Here is a 16,355-nt window from a genome sequence, read left to right as displayed (position 1 = left end):
CAGGTGATGATTGCTAAATCTTTACAACTCCCGAGTAGAAAGCAATTTTTCTTTCTTTCTTTTTTTTTTTTTTTGAGGTGGCTCTGTCGCCCAGGCTGGAGTGCAGTGGCGCGATCTCGGCTCACTGCAAGCTCCACCTTCTGAGTTCACGCCATTCTCCTGCCTCAGCCTCCTGAGTAGCTGGGACTACAGGTGCCCACCACCACGCCCTGCTTATTTTTTGTATTTTTAGTAGAGACGGGGTTTCACCGCGTTAGCCAAGATGGTCTCTATCTCCTGACCTCGTGATCCACCCACCTCGGCCTCCCAAAGTGCTAGGATTACAGGCATGAGCCACTGTACCCGGCCTGAAAGCAATTTTTCTAAACGAATAAATGAATCATGTCGGCTGGACACGGTGGCTCGCGCCTGTAATCCTAGCACCTTGGGAGGCCGAAGCCGGCAGATCACTTGAGGTCAGGAGTTCAAAACCAGCCTGGCCAACATGGTGAAACCTCATCACTACTAAAAATACAAAAAATCGGCAGAGTGCGGTGGCTGACGCCTTTAATTCCAGCACTTTAGGAGGCCGAGGCGGGCGGATCATGAGGTCAGGGGTTTGAGTCTAGCCTGACCAACACGGTGAAACCTCATCTTTACTAAAAATAGCCAGGCATGGTGGTGCAGGCCTGTAGCAGCTACTCAGGAGGCTGAGGCAGCAGAATTGCTTGAACCTGGGAGGCGGAGGTTGCAGTGAGCTGAGATCGCGCCATTGCACTCCGGCCTGGGCAACAAGAGCAAAACTCTGTCTCAAAAAAAAAAAAAAAAAAATGTCACTTTTAGTTAGGTAGGGCTCAATGATACTTTAGCTTATCTTTTTTCAGTCTTTGAAACGGAATCTCGCTCTGTCACCCAGGCTGGAGTGCAGGGGCGCGATCTCGGCTCACTGCAACCTCCGCCTCCCGGGTTCACACCATTCTCCTGCCTCAGCCTCCCTAGTAGCTGGGACTACAGGCGCCCGCACCACGCCCGGCTAATTTTTTTGTATTTTTAGTAGAGATGGGGTTTCACCATGTTGGCCTGGTCAGTTTCGAACTCCTAACCTCAAGTGATCCACCCACCTTGGCCTCTCAAAGTGCTGGGATTACAGGCATGAGCCACCGTGCCTGGCTTTTTTTTTTTTTTTTTGGAGATAGAGTCTGGCTCTGTCACCCAGGCTGGAGTGCAGTGGCGCGATCTCCGCTCACTGCAATCTCTACCTCCTGGCGCCATTCTCCTGCCTCAGCCTCCCGAGTAGCTGGGACTACAGGTGCCCGCCACAACCCCTGGCTAATTTTTTTTTTTTTTTGTATTGTTGGTAGAGACGGGGTTTCACCGTGTTAGCCAGGGTAGTCTCGATCTCCTGACCTCGTGATCCTCCCGCCTTGGCCTCCCAAAGTGCTGGGACTACAGGCAGGAGCCACGGCGCCCGGCCACTTTTTTGTATTTTTAGTAGAGATGGGGTTTCACCATGTGGCCAGGTTGCTCTCGAACTCCTGACCTCAGGTGATCCACCCGCCTCAGCCTCCCAAAGTGCTAGGATTACAGGCATGAGCCACCACGCCTGGCCCATTTTTTTGCGGGGGGGGGACAGGGTCTCACTCTGCTGCCCAGGCTGGAGTGCAGTGGCACAATCTCAGATCACTGCAACCTCCGCCTCCCAAGTTCAAGCGATTCTCCTGCCTCATCCTCCCAAGTAGCTGGGATTACAGGTGTGTTGCCACCACATCCGGCTAATTTTTGTATTTTTTAGTAGAGACAGTTTCACCATGTTGGCCAGGCTGGTCTCGAACTTCTTACCGCAGGTGATCCACCCACCTCGGCCTCCCGAAGTGCTGAGGTTACAGGCATAAGCCACCATGCCCAGCCAAAAAAATCCGCACTTTTTTTTTTTTTAGATGGAGTCTTGCTCTATTGCCCAGGCTAGATTGCAATGGCGAGATCTTGGCTCACTGCAACCTCCGCCTCCTGGGTTCAAGCAATTCTCCTGCCTCAGCCTCCAGAGTAGCTGGCATTACAGGTATGTGCCAACATGCCTGGCTAATTTTTTTTTTTTTGTATTTTTTTTTAGTAGAGATGAGATTTCACAATGTTGGCCAGGCTGGTCTTGAACTCCTGACCTCAGGTGATCCACCTGCCTCAGCCTCCCCAAGTGCTGGGATTACAGGCATGTGCCACCGCGCATGGAACCTGGTTTTATCTTGAAATGTTGCAAACGTTTATAAAGACAGTATTTCTAAATTCACATCAACATCTTATGGTAACGGCTAGCTCCTACTTGTCATATGACTGCCCTGCCCCGGTACAAGCGTTAGATGCAGCTTCTACAGCAGGGAGCAGATGACTTCCTTCTGGAGGCCCCTTTTTCTTTTTTCCCTTTTTTTTTTTGAGACGGAGTTTCGCTCTTGTTGCCCAGGCTGGAAGGCAATCGCGCGATCTCGGTTCACTGTAACTCGGGTTCAAGCGATTCTCTTGCCTCAGCCTCCGGAGTAGCTGGGATTACAGGCATGCACCACCATGCGTAATTTTGTATCTTTAGTAGAGACGGGGGTTCCTCCATGTTGGCCAGGCTGGTCTCGAACTCGCGACCTCAGGTGATACACCTGCCTCGGCCTCCCAAAATGCTGAGATTACAGGCGTGAGCCACCGCACCCGGCCCTTTTTCTTTTATTCTGTAGCCCAGGCTGGAGTGCTGTGACGTGATCACGGTTTACTGCAGCAGCGACCTTCTGGGCTCAAGCAATCTTCCTGCCTCAGCCTCCCGAGTAGCTGAGACCACGAGTGCTCACTGCCGCCCCCCCAGCTTTTTTTTTTTTTTTTGTAGCGATGCGGTCTCACTATGGTGCCCAGGCTGGTCTGCAACTCCCGGGCTCAAGCGATCCTCCCGCCCCGCATTTCAAAGTACTGGGAAGGCCCCTTCCAAGCTTAAGCAGAGATAATGGTTTTCAAGTTAAACAAAGGTAACCAAGGAAAAAGTTTTCTCTGAATACCGAGATAAATTAGGGAAATCGCCAGAGAATGTGGTGCTGAGGAAACACTACTGAATTACACCACACAGACCGGAGCGATGCTGGTCTGGTCGAAAGGGCAACCGGACGCCTTAAAAGCGGGGCGGGGGAACGCGTAGAGCCCGTAGAGGAACACAGAGGCGCTGGGTGAAGAGTCAGGGATATGCAGGCTTCGAAACCCGCTCGGCCGCTCCACCCGGGGGAAAGTCCAGCGAAGGGCGGCAGCAAACCTCAGGGAGCAACTCCCGGCGTCAGAGAAGCGGTACTGGGAGCCGGTTATGGAAGAATCCGGAACGAAGGCACTGGGCGCGGTGAGGCAGTGGGCGCAGAGTCCGAGAACCAACAGTCGTGGCTGGCCACACCACGCCCAGAGCGAAATTAAGGGCGCGCCCCCAGCAGCTGACTCAGTCGGCGTGGCGCTTCTCCCATAGTCTCCCATGCCTCCGCCGCGGGAAGTAGTCCCCGGCCGCGCCGACTCTAAAGGAAACCGAGGGAGGGTGCCCCGAGTCAGCGCGTGGGTCCCGGCAGCGGCTATCGCGCAGCCAATCCCTGGAAAGGAGGGCGTGGCCATATCGGCCCCGTGGATCCCTCCGCCCGTGTTTGCTGTGCTGAGGCCGAGGAAACCGCCATTTTGGATGGTGAACCCTGAAGTTGGTGTCTGCTGTATTCAGGGCAGGATTCGGTTAGGTGAGTGTGGCATCCTCGGCGTCAGAGGTCTCTGTCTTCCTCTTGCCTCTGCGTTCCTGATTTAGCGGTCTCTAGCTAGCGCTAGGGCCCGGGATTCAAACGACTTCGCAGGGGGCAGCTGAGGAGAAAGGGAAGAATAGTGGAAGTGGGGGTCAGATTGGGGGTCAGGCCCTCGAGGGTCCGCGGCGCAGGAGGCTGCCCAGGCCTGGGTGGGGGGCGTGGCAGGGCCGCGAGCGGCTCAGAGGCCGCTGGTCCTGGATACTCGAAGCCGCTTAACTTTCACCTAGTCCTCCTGCCCCGAGGTGTGTCTTCCCTGGGGCGGAAACGCCGCGGCGTCGGCGAGGGTTCCTCGGCGACACCCCTGCTCCGTCTTTTCTGGCCCGGGGAGACTTCGGGAAGGTCGGAGCCTCCAGTGCCGCGAGAGGCGGATGTCGCCGAGTCCGGGCCGCTTCCACTGGGCGGGGTGGTCTCCTGGGCTTGTTCCTGGGCTGGGGGAACGGACTTGGGTCCACTTTGGCCTGAGAAAATTATAATTTCTTTCGCTGAAGTAAGGAGCGGCTTCTGCCCGCTTTCTCGGATCCTTGCGTGTGTGGTGAGAGGTCTTGGGAGGATCCTTGCGCCTCTCGTCTTTGTTTTTCTCGGTGCTTCTCTTCCGGGGTGCTGGAGGTGAGCTCTTGAAACTCAACAGCTAAACTTTGAGGAGGGTCGGGACCCAGGAGCTGTAGGTTAATTACAGAAGACACTCTCTGTCGTAGTAAACTTAAAGTCTGATCTTAAACAGATCTTTAGGGGAAACTTGAATTTTAAAATTACGTGTAATATTTTAACTTTTTATTATGGAAAATTTCAAGCAGACAGGAGTATAATGAATTCTCTCATCCAGCTTCAAACACGATCAACTCATGCCTAATGTTGTTTTATCTATACCCCTCCTATGTCTGCATTTTTCTAATTTAATAATAGTTGAAATGTATATGTATATATTTCCCTTTCCTTTCCCAGTAGAAGCCTTTTGGCTTTTGTACCTACAAGCCAATAGTTTGTGGGAAATTTGCTTCCTCAGAACTTCTGGGATAGGGGGACTTGGTAATAGTCATTAGAAGATAAAACTGGCCAGATGTGGTGGCTCACGCCTGTAATCCCAGCACTTGGGGAGGGCTAGGTGGGATGATCACTTGAGCTTAGGAGTTGGAGAACAGCGTGGGCAACATAGCAAAACCCCGTTCTCTACAAAAATAAAAACATAGCCAGGCGTGGAGGCCCGCATCTGTAGTCCGGGAGGCTGAGGTAGGAGGATTGCTTGAGCCTGGGAGGTGGAGGCTACAGTGAGTCGGTAATCGTGCCACTGCATTCCAGTCTGGAGGACAGAGTGAGACCCTGTCTTAAAAAAAAAAAAAGAAATTAAAACACTTCCTTTTGTTTTTGTTTTTGTTTTGCAGATGGGGGTCTCACTCTGTTTCCCAGGCTGGAGTGCTGTAGTGCACTCCCTGCAGCCTCGACTTTCAGGACTCAAATGATCCTCCCACCTCAGCCTCCAGAGTAGTAGCTGACACTACAGGCCCACGCCTGGCTTTTTTTTTTTTTTTTGGTCGGGAGGGGAGAGTTTCTTAATGTTGGCCAGACTGGTCTTGAGCTCCTGGGCTCAAGTGATCCTCCCAAAGTGCTGGGATTAGAAGTATTTTGGCCGGGCGCTGTGGCTCAAGCCTGTAATCCCAGCACTTTGGGAGGCCGAGGCGGGTGGATCACGAGGTCAGGAGATCGAGACCATCCTGGGTAACACGGTGAAACCCCGTCTCTACTAAAAATACAAAAAAAAAAAAAATTAGCCGGGCGTGTTGGCGGGCGCCTGTAGTCCCAGCTACTTGGGAGGCTGAGGCAGGAGAATGGCGTGAACCCGGGAGGCGGAGCTTGCAGTGAGCCAAGATTGCGCCACTGCACTCCAGCCTGGGGGACAAAGACTCCGTCTCACAAAAAAAAAAAGAAGTATTTTGAATCCCCAGTGTTAGTGTTACATTTTAAAGTCATCTAGTTTCGTATATCTTATTTTAAAAATAGTATCATTATTTTGTCCAAATACTTTTTCATTCTCCCTCTTTGTTCTTATGTCTCTGGCTTCTAAATTATCAGGAGCTCCAGAATCTCCATCTCTAGTTTGTTTGATTTAAGCTGTGGTTCTTGTAAAATAATCAGAATCAAGTCCCAGGGTTTTACAATAAAACTAGAAAAAAGAAAGAGTAGTATAATTAGTCATTCCAAATACAGGAAAAGTAATATGCCCATGAATACTTACTTCAGCATTATTTATATGGTACAGATGTCAAAAGTTTGGAGAATTAGTAAGAAAATTCTTATTGAGTGGAGGCCGGGCACGGTGTCTCATGCCTGTAATCCCAGCACTTTGGGAGGCCGAGGTGGGTGGATCACCTGAGGTCAGGAGTTTGAGACCAGCCTGGGCAACATGGTGAAATCCTGTCTCTACTAAAAATACAAAAATTAGCCTGGAGTGTTGGTGTGGCCTGTAGTCCCAGCTACTCCAGAGGCTGAGGCAGGAGAATTGCTTGCTTGAACCCGAGAGGCGGAGGTTGCAGTGAGCTGAGATCGTGCCACTGCACTCCAGCCTGGGTGACAGAGTGAAAATCTGTCTCAAAAAAAAAAAAAATTATTACTGAGTGGAATATTAGACAGTGTCTACTACAAGGTTTTAGACTGTAACAAGATACTATGAGAAGGATTCTATATTGCTCAGTCCATGAGTATAGCTTTGTAAAACTATGCCTTAAGAAACACTCTTGGCCAGACACCGTGGCTCACGCCTGTAATCCCAGCACTTTGGGAGGCTGAGGCAGGAGGATCACTTGAGGTAAAGAGTTCGAGACCAGCCTGGCCAACATGGTAAAACCCCTTCTCTACTGAAAATACAAAAAAGTTAGCCAGGTGTGGTGGTGGGCACCTATAATCCCAGCTACTTGGGAGGCCGAGGCAGGGGAATCATTTGAACCTGGGAGGTGGAGGTTGCAATGTGCCAAGATTGGGCCACTGCACTCCTGCCTGGGTGACAGAGACTCTCTCTCAAAAAAAAAAAAAAAAAAAAACAAAAAAAAAAACGCTCTTGGGGCGGGGCACTGTGGCTCATGCCTATAATCCCGGCACTTTGAGAGGCCGAGGTGAGCGGATCATCTGAGGTTAGGAGTTAAAGACCAGCCTGGCCAACATGGTGAAACCCCGTCTCTACTATAAATACAAAAATTAGTTAGGCATGGTGGCGGGCGCCTGTAATACTTGGGAGGCTGAGGCAGGAGAATTGCTTGAACCCAGGAGCGGAGGTTGCAGTGAGCCGAGATCCAGCTTGGGCCACAGAGTGAGACTCTGTCTTAAACAACAAAAAAAGAAACACTCAGGTCGGGAGTGGTGGCTCACGCCTTTAATCCCAGCACTTTGGGAGGCCGAGGCGGGCAGATCACAGGATCAGGCGTTCGAGACCAGCCTCATCAACATGGCGAAACCTCGTCGCTACTAAAAATACAAAAATTAGCGGGGTGCCTGTTCTCCAGCTACTTGGGAGGCTGAGGCAGGAGAATCGCTTGAATCTGGGAGGCGGAGATTGTAGTGAGCCGAGATGGCACCACTGCACTCCAGCCTGGGCAGCAGAGCAAGCCTCTGTGTCAAAAAAAAAAAAAAGAAACACTCTTGGTAAAAGACCCAATGAATTTTCCATAATGTTTTTATCTCAATTTTATTGAGAACAAGATGAAGATACTTTCATATTGCCCGTGCATTTCAGTATTTATAGCTCCTTCAAGAAAATTTTGATGGTCTCTGAATTCTGAAGCCTTATTTTCTTGTGAATAACACATGATGCTGTTGATCTTATAGTCTTTTTTTAAATTAAATTTTCAGTCTTAGTTTGGCCAGTGAAGATTTGATTATAGTGTGAAAATACACAGTAAACTTGGTGCCACTTGTACATGTAATGCTTCTAAAGGAACTGGACCACCAGGCGTGGTGGCTCATGCCTATAATCCCAGCACTTTAGGAGGTGTGCCAAGATTGGGCCACTGCACTCCTGCCTGGGTGACAGAGACTCTCTCTCAAAAAAAAAAAAAAAAAAACAAAAGAAACGCTCTTGGGGCGGGGCACTGTGGCTCATGCCTATAATCCCGGCACTTTGAGAGGCCGAGGTGAGCGGATCATCTGAGGTTAGGAGTTAAAGACCAGCCTGGCCAACATGGTGAAACCCCGTCTCTACTATAAATACAAAAATTAGTTAGGCATGGTGGCGGGCGCCTGTAATACTTGGGAGGCTGAGGCTGGGCAACATAGCAAGGCCCCATCTCTACTAATAAAAATTTTTAAAAAGATAAAGGAATTGGGCTGTATTATCTTGGAAATGTGTCCTAGCACCTCATTGTGTCTGTTTCTACTCTAACGTCACATCTTCATAACTGCAATACAGTGGTCATACCTAAATTTGTTCGAATTACTTCTTTTATAAGAACAACAAAAAAAAAAACTCAGGCTGGGAGCGGTGGCTCACACCTGTAATCCCAGCACTCTGGGAGGCCGAGGCGGGTGGATCACCTGAGGGCAGGAGTTTGAGACCAGCCTGGCCAACATGGTGAAACCCCATCTCTACTAAAAATAGAAAAAATTAGCTGGGCGTGGTGGCACACACCTGTAATCCTAGCTACTTGGGAGGTTGAGGCAGGAGAATCGCTTGGACCTGGGAGGCAGAGGTTACAGTAGGCTGAAATTGCACCATTGCACTCCAGCCTGGGCAACAAGACCGAAACTCGGTCTCAAAAAAAAAAAAAAAAGATCAGAATAGATAAAATAATACATTTCAAAACCAAAAGCTTTTGTACGTATTGGAGTGTCTGTAGCCACTCTTGAACCTTCTCTCTCCCCTCCTCACTTCGTACTTTTAGAGCTACAAACACTGAAGTTACTCCGTTAGGAAGTCTTTTTTTTTTTTTTTTTTTTTTGGCTACTTTCAGCTACTACTACTTTGAATAGAACTTTCAGGATCACTACCTCTGGGCAGCTTCACTATTTTGGGCAGCAGTTCTGATTCTTTTCCTCCCCCAAATATCCTAAGAGGAAGGACTCAGTCCACCGTTTTACTTTGCTTATTCAGGATGGAGAGGCTATCTAGCTCCCGAAGTCTCAGCGAGCTGAGTGATAAAAGAGGAACTAGATGGGTTTGCTGTGCCAGTGTTAAGAATTGGAGTAAAGTGAAGGATTGGGCTGCTGATCCATGTGTGACATTAATAAAAATAATGGTGTTACACTAGTAAAGATAAGTATGTATATAAACAGAATACCGAGAACTAGTATTGTGGTCACTAGTTCATAACCATTTTTTAGAGTTTATGTTATAATTGCTTACTTGTCTTATAGTTGTTTTTATGTCAGCTATACTCATTTGCTTGTGAGCCCCTTGAAGGCGAAGGAAGCTCTCATTTGAATGTCTGTTGTAGACAGTGGCTTAGCACAGTGCTTAATAGAATAGCACTCAATAAATATTTGGTGAGTGAGTGAGTGACAGTAAAGATGTTGAAGCACAGAGTGATTTTAGAGTAACCTCTGAATCACAAAAAATTTTAGATTACTTACTGGACAATGTTAGTATGTGATGTGTATATAATCACATATGTATAAAAATTTGTTTATATGTTTGTTAATGTATATATGAATAGTAAATGTTGACTAGAATATTTTATTAACTTGTAGGTTATTATCTCCAAAATTAATGTTCCTAATTATACAAGATAAAGTTTATGTTATGTTTAGCTTTGGAAACAGGTTCAAATTCTGAGATAGTAATTAAGTCAGTCTTTTGCTTTTTTTTTTCTTTTTTTCTGAGACGGAGTCTTGCTCTGTCGCCCAGGCTGGAGTGCAGTGGCACCATCTCGGCTCACTGCAAGCTCCACCTCCTGGGTTCACGCCATTCTCCTGCCACAGCCTCCCGAGTAACTGAGACTACAGGCACCCATCACCACGCCCAGCTAATTTTTTGTATTTTTAGTAGAGACGGGGTTTCACTGTGTTAGCCAGAATGGTCTCGATCTCCTGACCTCGTGATCCGCCCGCCTCGGCCTCCCAAAGTGCTGAGATTGCAGGTGTGAGCCACCTCGCCCTGCCTAGTCTTTTGCTTTAAATTCATTTTTAGTCTAATTTATTTAATGTACTGGTAATCATTTAGGATATATCCTTTAGTTATTAACTTTTGTGGTTTACTGTCATTGTCTTTAATGATTAATTTCTTCATAAGATGGGGATCTGTTGAATAGTTGAAAAATCCTCAGTACTTAACAAAATAGTTTAGCAAATTGCTTTTCTTTCCTTAATTCTAAAACAAAACTAGATTATGTCAATTTGCAGAATTTTTTAAAAGCATGTGGTTTTTAATTAAATTTTTTACTAATCAACATAATACATGCGTGACAGCTTTGAACAAAACACTGTACTAGGCAGTGTGGGGGGACATACTGTGCTAGGCAGTATGTAAGAAACAGTTGTCTTGAGGTGAGATTGAAACAGATTAATCAGAATTGTTAAACTGGGGGAAAAAGATATAAAGCATGCCTTAAACATTTTAACATAAAACACACAAAAAAGGCTAGCTAATCTTTAGATGAAGAGCTAAGACTTTTTAAAGTATGGGTCCATTGACTGGAATTTATTTAACAAATGTTTACATGGTGCTTACTGTGTACATATAACACAATGTGCTAATTTCTTTACAAATTTTCACTTAATTCTCATACCAGCCCAAGAGTTGTGAAGGTTCATGTAATATTGGTACTGATTTTCCTTAGATGTTTGATAGAATTTGCCAGAGAAGCCACCTGGGCCTGGATTTTCTTTGGAAATGATTCTTAATTTTAGATTTAATTGTTTTTTTTTTTTTTTTTTTGAGACAAAGTCTGGCTCTGTCACCCAGGCTGGAATGCAGTGGTGTGATCTCGGCTCACTGCAACCTCCACCTCCTGGGTTCAAGCAATTCTTCTGCTTCAGCCTCCTGAGTAGCTGGGATTACAGATGCCTGCCACCACGCCTGGCTAATTTTTGTATTTTTAGTAGAGATGGGGTTTCACCATGTTGGCCAGCCTGGTTTCAAACTCCCGACCGCAAGTAATCTGCCCACCTCGGCTTCCCAAAGTGCTGGGATTATAGGCGTAAGCCACCATGCCCAGCCTAGATTCAATTTTTGTAATAGATCTAGTGCAGCTATATTTTCTGTTTCTTTGTTTCAAATTTAGTAAATTTTGAGTTTCTGAGGGATTTGTTTATTTCATTTAATTGTTGAATTTATAGATATATGTTGGTTATAATACCGCCTTTAAAAGTCTTCAGAATCTGTATTGATATTCACCCTTTCATCCCCGATACTGGTAATTTATATGTTTATATGTTCCTTTTCTTTGTGAGTTTGTTATATAGGTATGTCAGTTTTTAAAAAATCGTTTTGAAGAATCAGCATTTAGTTTCTTTGATTTTTTTTTCTATTTTTTCTTCTATTTCATTGATTTTTGCTTTCTTTTTGTTGTTTTTGCTTACTTTGGTTTGATTCTGCTCTTTTTCTGGTTCCTTAACGTGGAAGCTTAGATTAGTAATTTGAGACCTTTTTTCTGGAGAGAACAGAGTCTTGCTCTGTTGTCCAGCCTAGAGTGCCGTGGCATGATCATAGCTCATTGCCTCCTCAGACTCTTGTGCTCACTGCCTCAGCCTTGCAAGTAGCTGGGACTCCAGGTGTGTGCCAGCATGCCCTGCTAATGTTTTATTTTTTTTGTAGAGAATGGGGCCTTGCTACGTTGTCCAAGCTGGTCTCAAACTCCTGGCCTCAAGTGATCCTCTCCCCTTGGCCTCCCAAAGTGCTGGAATTACAGGTGTGAACCACTGAGCCTGGCCTCTTCTTTTCTAATTAAAACCTTAATGATATAAATTTTTCTCTAAGCACTACCTTAGCTACATCCCACAAATTTGTTACATATATATAATTTTTTTTTCAGTATAACCCTTTAAAAATTTTTTTCACTTGAAGCTTTCTCTTTGACCTCCAAGCAGTTCATCTAGAAGTATATTGTTGAATTCCCAAATGTTAAGAGATTTTCTGTTGATTTCTGGTTTAATTCCCTTACAGTTGAAGAACATTCTTGGTATGACTTCAATTCTATTTAATTTGGGTTTTGTTTTCTTCTTTTTTAAAAATTTAATAGAGACGAGGTCTTACTGTGTTACTCAGGCTGGTCCCTGGGCCTCAAACGATCCTTCTACCTCAGCCTCAAGTAGCTGAGGTTATAGGTGAGAGCTACCATGCGTGGTCCTATTTAATTTGTTAAGTTTGGTTTTAGAACCCCAGCTATGTCCTGCATTCGTGAATGTTCTATGTACCCTGCTGTGTTGGGTATAATGTTCTATAAATGTCAATGAGATGCCGTCAGTTGGTGGTGGTGTTCAGTTCTCTGTCCTTGTTTGTGTTCTGTCTGCTAGGTTGATCAATTACGGTGGGAGGTATGTTGAAGCCTCTAATTATAATTAGATTTGTTTATTTCTCCTTTCCTCTCTGTTTTTGCTTTGTGTTTTTGAAGCTCTGTTGTTGGGTGCATTCACAATTAGGATTGTTGTATCTTCCTGGTGACTTCACCCTTTTATGCTTATGTAATGTCCTTCTGTATCCCTGGTTTTCCTTTCTCTGAAGTCTACTTTGTCTGATTTTAATGTAACCCCTCCAACGTTCTGTTTGTTTGGTGGTGGTGGTGGTTGTTTTGAGACGGAGTTTTGCTGTTGTTGCCTAGGCTGAGTGCAGTGGTGTGATCTCGGCTCACTGCAATCTCTGCCTTCCAGGTTCAGGCGATTCTCCTGCCTCAGCCTCCCAAGTAGCTGGGATTACAGGCTTATGCCACCACGCCTGGCTAATTTTGTATTTTTAGTAGAGATGGGGTTTCGTCATGTTGACCAGGCTGATCTCGAACTCCTTACCTAAGTGATCCACCTGCCTCGGCCTGCCAAAGTTCTGGGATTACAGGTGTGAGCCACTGCGCCCGGCCTGTTGTTGTTTTGAGACAGGATCTTGCTCTGTTGCCCAGTCTGGAGTGCACTTGCACAAACATGGCCGTCTGCAGCCTTGACCTCCTGGGCTTAAGCGATTCTCCCACCTCAGTCCCCCCAAGTAGCTGGGACTATAGGCACATGCTATCATGTCCAGCTAATTTTTATTTTTAATTGTAGAGATGGGATCTTGCTCTTAGGCTGGTTTTGAACTCCTGAGCTCCAGCGATCCTCCCACATCAGCCTCCCAAAGTGCTGGGCTTACAGCATGAGCCACCATACCTGGCCTCCAACTTTTGATTAGTGTTTGCATATATACCTTTCCTATACTTTACTTTTAAACTACCTACATTATTATATTTGAAGTGTTTGTTGTTGACAGTATATAGTGGATCATTTTTTGGTTCATTCTCACAATATCTGTCTTTTAATTGTGTTTATACCATTTTCATTTATGTAATTTTTGAATGTTTGAGTTTAGGTCTACATTTTATTATTTGTTTTCTGTATTCTCATTTTTGTTTCTGTTTCTTGCTTTTTGGGCTATTTGAACACATTTTTAAATTCCATTAAAAAAATTTTTTTTTTTGCTTTTTTTGTATAGTATTTTTGTTTATTTGTTTTTTGAGATGGAGTCTCACTGTGTCACCCAGGCTGGAGTGTAGTCACGTGGTCGCACCTCACTGCAGCCTCTGCCTCCCGGGTTCAAGCGATTCTCCCACCTCAGCCTCCCAAGTAGCTGGGACTGCAGGTGCGTGCCATCACACCGGGCTAATTTTTGTATTTTTAGTAGAGATGGGGTTTTACTATGTTGGCCAGGCTGGTCTCGAACTCCTGACTTCGTGATCCACCTGCCTCGCCCTCCCAAAGTGCTGGGATTATAGGCATGAGCCACCATGCCCGGCTGTATAGTATTTTTTAGTGGTTGCTCTAGGGATTACAATGGACGAACTTTTCTTTTCTTTTCTTTTCTTTTTTCTGAGACAGAGTTTCACTCTCATTGCCCAGGCTGGAGTGCAATGGCACCATCCAGCTCACTGCAACCTCCGTCTGCTGGGTTCAAGTGATTCTCCTGCCTCAGCCTCCCTAGTAGCTGGGATTACAGGCGCCCACCACCATGCCCAGCTAATTTTTTGTGTTTTTAGTAGAGACGGGGTTTTACCATGTTGGCCAGGCTGGTCTTGAACTCCTGACCTCAGGCAATCCACCTGCCTTGGCCTCCCAGAGTGCTGGGATTACAGGTGTGAGCCACCTCACCCAGCCAAACTTGTTTTCATAAGCTACTTCCAGTCAATGTTTTTCCACTTCTCGTGGAGCATGAAAACCTTACTATTCTGTAGATGATCTCTTTACCCTTCTTCCCTTTATCCCATAATGTTTTGGTTATCTTATGTATTACATTTATATACATTGAAAGCTTTATCAGACAGTACTGGTTTTGTTTTTAATTGTCAAACATATTTTAAGAGACTTGCAGAGCCATCTATAACAGATATTTGCCATTTCTGTAACTCTTGCTTTATAACGTTCCAGGTTTCCTTCTGGTTATCACTTCCTTTCTGCATTAAAAACTTCTTGAGCAATTTTTTTTTTTTTTTGGAGATGGAGTCTCGCTCTGTTACCCAGGCTTTAGTGCAGTGGTGCCATCTCGGCTCACTGCAACCTCTGCCTCCTGGGTACAAGCGATTCTCCTGCCTCAGCCTCCCGAGTAGCTGAGACTACAGGCGAGTGCCACTGCGCCCAGCTGATTTTTTGTGTTTTTAGTAGAGACGGGGTTTCACTGTGTTAGCCAGGATGGTCTCAATCTCCTGACCTCGTGATCTGCCCACCTCAGCCTCCCAAAGTGCTAGGATTAGAGGCGCGAGCCACCGCGCCTGGCCTTTTTGTTTTGTTTTGTTTTTTGAGACACAGTTTTGCGCTTGTTGTCCAGGCTGGAATGCAATAATGGTCTGATCTCGGCTCACTGCAGCCTCTACCTCCTGGGTTCATGCGGTTCTCCTGCCTCAGCCGCCTGGGTAGCTAGGATTACAGGCGCCTGTCACCACGGCCAGCTAATTTTTTGTGTTTTTTTTTCGTAGAGACGGGGTTTTACCATGTTGGCCAGGCTGGTCTCAAACTCCTGACGCCAGGTGATCCACCTGACTTGGCCTCCCAAAGTGCTGAGATTACCAGGTGTGAGCCACCAGACCTGGCCCGCAATTCTTTCAGAGCAGATCTACTGGTGACAAATTCTCTTACTAGTTTTCCCTCATCCGAGAAGGACTTTATTTTTGAGGGATATTTTCCCTGGATATATAATTTTAAGTTGACGGTTCTTTTTTTCTCAGCACTTTAAAAACGCTGTTTCGCTTCCTTTTGGTCTCCCTGGTTTCTGAAGTGAAATCTACAGTCATTTAATAGGTCCCTTGTAGATAATGCATCGTTTTTCCCTGACTGCTTTCAATATTTTAAAAAACTGTCAGCTGGGTGTGGTGGCTCATGCCTGTAGTCCCAGCTACTCGGGAGGCTGAGGCAGGAGAATCACTTGAACCTGGAAGGCAGAAGTTGCAGTGAGCCTAGATTGTGCCACTACACTCCAGCCTGGGTAACAGAGCGAGACTCTGTCTCAAAAAAAAAAAAATTATCTTTGGATTTTAGCAGTTTGATTATGAGTCTGGACATGAATTTCTTTGGATTTTGTCTGGTTCAAGTTTGCTAAGCTTTTGGAGTCTGTAGAGTTAATATATTTTGCTAAATTTGAGATGTTTTCAGGCAGTATTTTTTTTTTAAATCGAGATCTGAGAAAGGCAGTATTTTAAATAATGTTTTTAAAGAATAAAAATATTCTTTCTCCTATCCTTATGGGAATTTTTTTTGTTGTTTTTTTTTTTTGAGACAGTCTCTCTCTCTGTCGCCCATGCTGGAGTGCAGTGGTGCGATCTCGGCTCACTGCAGGCTCCACTTCCCAGGTTCATGCCATTCTCCTGCCGTAGCCTCCCGAGTAGCTGGAACTACAGGTGCCTGCCACCACGTCCGGCTAATTTTTTGCATTTTTAGTAGAGACGGGGTTTCACCGTGTTACCCAGGGTGGTCTCGATCTTCTGACCTCGTGATCCGCCCGCCTCGGCCTCCCAAAGTGCTGGGATTACAGGCATGAGCCACTGTGCCCGGCCCCCTTATGGGATTTAATGACCCAACTGTCACTAAGACATTAAGACCCCTTGCTGTTGTCCTACAGATCTGTAAGGCTTTGTTCACTTTCTTCAATTTTTTTCTCTGTTTTTCAGATTAGATACTTTCTATTGACTTACCTACAAATGTCTTGGCTCTTTTCTCTGTCATTTCCCATTCTGGTGTTTAGTCCATACAGTTTCTTTGTTTGGTTTGTATTTTTTTATTCTAAGATTTTTTATTTTTATTTTTATTTTGAGACAGGATCTTACCATATTGCTCAGGCTAGTCAACTAGACTCAAGCAGTCCTCCTGCCTCAGCCCCCTGAGAAGCAAGGATTAGTTCTAAGATTTGTTTCCTCTTTATGTCTTTAATTTTTTTTTTTTTTTTTGAGACAGAGTCTCGCTCTGTCGCCCAGCTGGAGTGCAGTGGTGTGATCT

At 45.8% G+C, this 16,355-nt stretch overlaps 1 protein-coding gene across 4 annotated transcripts in view; it reads left to right on the top strand.

Moving 5' to 3' along the window:
• The first annotated feature begins 3,599 nt into the window (after positions 1 to 3,599).
• IST1 (IST1 factor associated with ESCRT-III) overlaps positions 3,600 to 16,355 on the top strand; it is a 34,250-nt gene continuing 21,494 nt past the window's right edge. For 3 of the 4 annotated variants that reach the window (XM_058441171.1, XM_032157811.2, XM_032157812.2), the window contains exon 1: positions 3,646 to 3,713. The gene's annotated coding sequence lies outside the window, so the exon portion shown is untranslated. Of the gene's footprint in view, positions 3,714 to 16,355 lie in introns of all 4 variants that reach the window. The other variant, XM_032157808.2, reaches the window with a different exon arrangement.

Source organism: Hylobates moloch, unplaced genomic scaffold (assembly GCF_009828535.3).
Source record: "Hylobates moloch isolate HMO894 unplaced genomic scaffold, HMol_V3 SCAFFOLD_6, whole genome shotgun sequence".
NCBI classification, from domain to species: domain Eukaryota; kingdom Metazoa; phylum Chordata; class Mammalia; order Primates; family Hylobatidae; genus Hylobates; species Hylobates moloch.
This window is presented reverse-complemented; position numbering and strand designations above follow the sequence as displayed.